Genomic DNA, 6623 nt, shown 5'->3' on the forward strand with positions numbered 1-6623 from the left:
AGGAAATGGATTGTCTTTCCGTGGTGTGAGTCTAGCTGGTGCAGTTTATGGGTGTCTGGGGCTGAGGCTAGTTGGTGGCTGACTTCGGATTCTACATTGGCACTGGGTCCTTTGCCCTGCAGGAGAATGTCCAGATGGAGGCAGTGGCAGCTCTTGCTGTCATAGGGGCAGAGATGTGGGCTTTTGCAGTTGTTTTGGATGTCAGGGCAGCTAAATTGTGGTTTGGGGATTTCGGATGTCCCCCTCTGTCTACTCCAGTATCCCGGAGAGTGCGGGGGAGTGTGATTCAGTGATTGGGGTCATCAATTATATGCATAATAAAGCAGTTAAGATTATAAAGTGAAAATATTAGAAATGTAAGATGGAAATGATAAAAATACCACAAAAGATACACTGTGAGAATTAGACTGATGTAGTAAGTAGAACAACAAAATACATAGAAAAATTGAATAATAAAACGAAATTGATTGAATTTTTAAAAAAATGAACAATCTAAGACATCACTATTATTCAAAGCCCTTTGACAACTGAAGACCCCACCTGCTTCCATGGTATCTGAGCCTGTGGTCAGAGGCTTCTCACAGCCTGGCTTTTTTTTTTTTCCTTGTATGCTGTATGGCGGAAATCATGTTTCATTCCTTTTCCATGTGAATATCCCCTTCCTGCAGCACCATTTGCTGAATTGTTTATTTGGTTTTTCGTTTGTTTGTTTGGAAAGTGCATGGGAGGGGAATCGAAGTCAGGTCTCCGCATGACAGGTGAGAATTCTACCGCTGAACTACCCTTGCACCCCCCACAGCCCTGCTTTTACAGAGCGATTTACTCCTCTGTGTTTGAAGGTCTTCTTCCAACCCTGCCTTGCTTATCCACACAAAGAAACCGGTTCTTCTCCAGGACCCAAGTGACAAGTGTGTATTGAGATTTTAATAGTGACTTCTCTTCCTTTCAGCCTCATAAAGCTTCAGACCAAACACCACCCTTTATCTGTGCTTGGTATTGTGCAACCTGACATGGGTTCCCTGACCCCCCACCCCCACCCCACTCCAAAGCTGGACAGCAAAATGGACAAAGCCACGGCGGGAGTCGTGGGTGGGGGGTTGGTGTAGGTAGATCTATTCACTCCTCGGGATAACAGAGTGAAACCCTGAGTGGGCAGGGAGAGGCCCTATCTTGCCTGGATATAGTATATTTGGGGAGTCACATTGGAGTTCAACCAGCTTCCTGAGACTAAAGGAGAACCTAGAGACTCCCCAAGATTTTAGGGAAGACATAGCTGAAATCAGAGAAATGGCTTTTCCTCACTCACAGCACAGGCAGCCAGAACAGCCATGACCCTTCACCTAATGTCTGGCCCAGGCCACTTAACTGGGCCCTGATTTCCATGTGCAATTGCTGGGTGTGTCCACCTCCATGCCCCTCGGGGCCTCAAGCACCTCCAGTTTAAATCCAGCCTGACCCTCTTCCTCCTGCCCTTCCCATGTTACATCTAATACCTCCTACTCTTAGTTCACCCGCTACCCAGAGTCTTGTGCTTCTCCAGCCAAGTGGCTCCTGAATATGTCTCCCCTCCCGTTCCCCACTGGGTTCAGCCCCTCTAGGCCTCTGCCCCAACCCTTCTAATTCAGTCTGTTTCAAGCCCACTTCCTCAAAGCATGGCACCCAAGGCTCCCGCGTTCCCTCTGAAGCAGATGAACACCCCTCACAGACTCTCCTGTGACGTCAGCTTTGCCTTTCTTTGTGTGCTTATCCTCTTACTTCAAGCTCGAGCCTCCTGGGGCCTGAGGCTGCTCCCTGGAGGGGATCTGGAAAGAGGATTGCTTGGTCCATGCACAGGACAGCTCAGGCATGTGGACAGTCAATACTCCGGGGGTTGACCCTCTTCCAGTGAGAACAGAATGTGATAGAAACATGCTCCAGTCAACTGCTCTTCAGGTGGAAGTTTCTGGGAGGCACTCTGCCTGCTTTTCCATAGCCCCAGCAGCCCCATACTGCCAACATACTCTTGCCCAGGTCTTTCCTATTTCTGTTTCACTCTCCCTGCTCCAGGATTCCCTTCCAAGTAAGTGACCCCGGCTTAGCTCAGTCTTTTGGAGGAAGTTGGGCTAAGAAATGTTCCCCTCCCACCTTTTGCAACTCCCCTGAAAGCACATCTTCCTCCAGCAATACCAAACTGACCACAGATCCTTGCCCTTTCATTTATTCACTCAGCACATTTATTTAGTACCTCCCATAACCCAGGTTCTCTTCCATGTGCCAGGGATAAACTAATGAAGAAAACAGACAAAACTCTCTGCCCTCTCTGCGCTTACATTCTAGTGAGGAGAGATATTGGGCAAACAAACTGAATCGTGCGTTAGATTGTGGTAAATTCTAGAGAGAAAAATAAATCAGGGTTCAGAAATAAGAAGTGCTAGGGTATTGCAAATTGGTTTCTTGGGAATTAAATGTTGAGGAGTTTGGGGTCAACCCCTGTGAAATGAAGGAAGAAACAGGATCGGGCAGAGGTATAACTTGACAAAGCCCTGGCAGGGAATCTGGAACCAATCTGTCAGTGTCCCACACAGGTTCTAAATACTTGGACCCTCACCCCTGTCCTGCTCTTCAATCAGTCAAGGATGAGAGCCGCCCTGGGCAGGGTGTGACCTCAAGCGAGGCGTGTTATGCAGCTGAGAGCTGCAGTGGGTGAACTGGGCCACAAATCCCTTCTGACAGGAGATCTGGGTGGTTGCAGTCTAGTATCTACTACTTGCGCGTGCTCAGAGAAGGCCTCACTGAGTAGAGATGAAGGATTTCAAGAAAGTGAGCTGGGAGCAGGAGGGTGACAGCGGCAGGGGGGAAGAGTTTTCCAGACTAAGGGAACAGAAGAACAAAGACCCTGGATGAGGTTGTGTCTGATGCCTCAAGGAACAGCAAGGAGCCGAGCTGGGTTGGAGCGAATAAGTGGCAGGAGATTTCAGGACAGTCGAGGGTCTGATCAGGCGGCTGAGACTGTGGTGAGGAGTCTGGCTTTTACGCTGAGTGGGAGGGGGAGCTATGGATGGGGTCATGGTGGTGGGGTCATTCCTGAGGGAGGGAGACGATGAGCAGGAGATCCCGTGAAGAGACTACCGTTAGGTTTCCAGAGAGGAGCGCTAAGGGTGAACTATAGGGCAGCGACAGCAGAGAGGAGAGACTGCAAAACACACTGCACATTTTGACCTCCGTGGCCTCAGCAAGCAGGACCCAGCCCGAAAGCTTGCAAGTGCAATTGTTTAATGAACCCGCATGAAGTTAACCCAGCATCTTTAGCCAGTGTCTGCCGCCCTCTGGTGGATGTGCAGGAACTTACACAAACCTGCTTCCAGGTTTCTTTTTTTTTTCAGCCAGAAGTCTGAAGGTTCTGTGGGTTCACCTTCGACTCGAAGTTGTAAAAACTCCGTCATAGATGGCGGAGGTATCAGGTAGCACTTCAAGGAAACAACTCACCAAATTAGAGACAGGAAGGCAAAAGGGAAATATGGTGTAGATGCAGCAGTATTTGGAGTGGGCTGGGGCTGGACAGAGAAAGATGGTCAAGACCGCTGGGCCCTGTGATAAAGTAGGAGGTGAGACTGTCTTCTGAGAGGAAATGGGGTGGGGAGACGAGATTGGAATTCGAAGCAGCCACTGTGTAGCTAACAAAAAACCAGGTGCAAAAACAGGCTGGAAACCAAGAAATTACAGGGCTATGTGGTACTTTCTAGCAGTGATGGTCACCAGCGTACAGAAAAGCAGTGGGGCTGAAGGATGCATCCGGTGCTGGAAGTTATAGAGCAGGTGCTGTTCCCAGGTTGACTGGAGTGGGCAACAGGATGGAAGCACTGAGAGCTTGTCAGAGGGCTCTGAATTCAAGGGTACGATCATATGTTCCTACTGGGGAGGGAAGAGAATGGAACTAGGAAGGCCCAACTAATGGAGAAAAAGTGGACATGGTGAAGATGTGTAGATAAAAATGGAGCTTAAAATCTTGTGGAATGAGTGTGTGAGGAGACTGAGGAGAATGAGGGAGCTACAGAGACCCTGGTGGCACTGGTGCTGCCTCTGCTGCCATTGGAACCCAGGAGTCTGCACTCCTGCCGCTACTGCAACTGCCTCTACCACTGTTGCAGCCCACAGCCACCCACCACTGAGGCTGATGCTGCAGAGAAAACACAAGAAGCAGAAAAAAAATAGTTTCTTCCTTCCTCCTGCTTTCCAGTCTACTGCCAAGGTCTCCCTAATAGTACCAAACAGGAATCCAGTCTGGAAGGTGTAGTTTGCAGACTTCCAGCCCCCTTTCAATACAGAAGAGAGTACTCCAGCCAAATGGCAGTACCAGTGTCCTAATTGCTGTATAAAATCCCCGTTCCCTTTTGTTCTTCCAGCTATTCCAACCCAATTCTACCCAGTTTCATGCATCGAATCCTTCTGTTTGAATTTTACGTAGTTGCATGTTATGTTCAACATGTGCATAGGCTATGACTAGGGGAAGTCTAGGCATTTGGGGCCTGAAGCTTATACAATATGGAAGGGGGGTCTCTTTACAGAAAAGGAAAATGAAATTATGAATACAAAATTAGGTTTCTTTGCTTCATGCTAAATCCACCTCTACCTATAATCCAACAATTCCACTCCAGGTACATACCTTAGAGAAACTCTTATATGTGTATACCAGGAGACATGTTTGAGTTTGCTCACAAGGGCATTCTCTTTTTTTTGGTATGGGGAGGCACCAGGAAACGAACCCGGGTCTCCGGCATGGCAGGTGAGAATTCTGCCACTGAACCATCGTGGCCCGCCCAACGGCATTCTTTTTTTTTTTTTTTTTTTTTTTTTAATTTGTTCAGGGAGTAGCTTATTGGTGGGCACAAGTCAGGTGAAGGCAATGCTGGCAAAGATCACATGAGTGTAGGGCCCGCCCCGTGTCCAAGTGGCCATGACTGGGGATGTATTTGACCCCACAACTATTGGTGATGAGGTACTTCCCAGGGTCTATGTCTTTGAATTCATCAGCATTAAACTTGGTAAAGCTCCAATTCTTAAAGATATGGATCTTCTTGCAGCCAGGGAACTTGAACTTGGCCCTGAGTAGTACCTCAATCACATGCTCCATGTTTTGAGTGCAGATGAACAAGATAACTTGGCTAATGTGGGACCTGAATACCATACCCTGGGACTTTCCAAAGGCACCTAGCATACCTGTCTGGAGGACATCAACATCACTCCTGGCACAGGACATTTTGTTAATGCAGATGACCTGGAAGGGGTATCTTTGCCACAACTTTTCACCATATAAATGTTGGCAAAAATATGGACAGACTCTAGAACTTGAGGAGAAAACTGCTTATATTTATCTGATACCATGTGGCCATAGTGGGAAGTAATCTACTTTTTGCCTTCTTCCGACCCAGGACAAAGATGCAAAACTTGGCATCAGGAAGCAAGACTTTTTGGGTAGGAATGATTCTTAAAGTACCAATAATACTGGGAGGAGCAATGTCCCATTGGGGCCTGAAGCTTATACAATATGGGAGGGAGGTCTCTTTACATAAAAGGAAAACAGAAATTATGAATACAAAATGTTTGGTGACATGCCAAAGGGAAAGAGCACAGGCACATTTTTCCTAATAGGGAAAACCTAGAACTGGCCCATGACTATTGATAGGAGAATGGATAAATATAGGAAGAGTCAATATTTTATTTTAAAAAGATACTACTTCTCAAACTGGATCTAAAGATTCAATACAATCCCAATAAAATTACTAGCATGGTTAAATGGAACATGCTGAATTCAAAATTGACCTGTATTCCTTACTTCACACCAAAATAGGCAAATAGCAATTCCAGATGAATTAAAGACTTAAATGTGAAAAGAGAAACTTTATAACTGTTGGAGAAAATATAGCATATCCTTATAACCCTGGGATTAGGAAGACTTTCTTAAAGAAGACTCAATAAGATCAAATAATAAAGGAAAAATTTGACCAAATTTTGATTCTTCAAAAGAAAATCCACAAGGGAAACTGACCAGCCCAAGGGAAGTCCAAGAAATTCCTCTCCAGGTTGTCATGAATAACCCGTAACAAGCGGGTTGGCTGCCTTTCCTGTTTGCCCATTGCCTTTGTACCAAAATATTCCCTCCCTTCAGACACCTCTGAGCCTTACTAAAAAGTGGGAACAAGATAACAGGAAGTGAAGAAAACTGGTTGGTGCCGAGGTTAGAGACCACAGAGAGGTTAATGTGTCACTGAAGGGGAAGTTCAGAAAGAAAACATTAAGATAACCCAGTCCTTCCCCCATGGTTTAGAGCAGTTCCAGTACCTTTTCGTATTAGTTGTTTTTATGTGGAAATATCTTTCCTAATAGTCATGCTAACCAAACACACAAATTGTATTTATTTGTATTTGTATGTGTTTATACATAGTCATAACCATACATATGACACACATATACATATATATATATGTCACATGTATGTTTGTGTTAAATAGACATTTTAATGACTAGTTTCTTTTCATCAAGGCCAAAAAGATTCTCTATTTGATGTATGTGCTTAATAGAGCATATATTTGAAGGATTGCCTTGCCCCTGGAAAATAAAAACTTAACCAAGGTGTACTTATCTTT

At 45.7% G+C, this 6623-nt stretch overlaps 1 pseudogene; it reads right to left on the reverse strand.

The window, feature by feature from the left end:
• Window positions 1-4852: 4852 nt before the first annotated feature.
• Window positions 4853-6113, reverse strand: LOC143656794 (large ribosomal subunit protein uL16-like; annotated as a pseudogene).
• Window positions 6114-6623: the final 510 nt, after the last annotated feature.

Source organism: Tamandua tetradactyla, chromosome 15 (genome assembly GCF_023851605.1).
Source record: "Tamandua tetradactyla isolate mTamTet1 chromosome 15, mTamTet1.pri, whole genome shotgun sequence".
NCBI classification, from domain to species: Eukaryota; Metazoa; Chordata; class Mammalia; order Pilosa; family Myrmecophagidae; genus Tamandua; species Tamandua tetradactyla.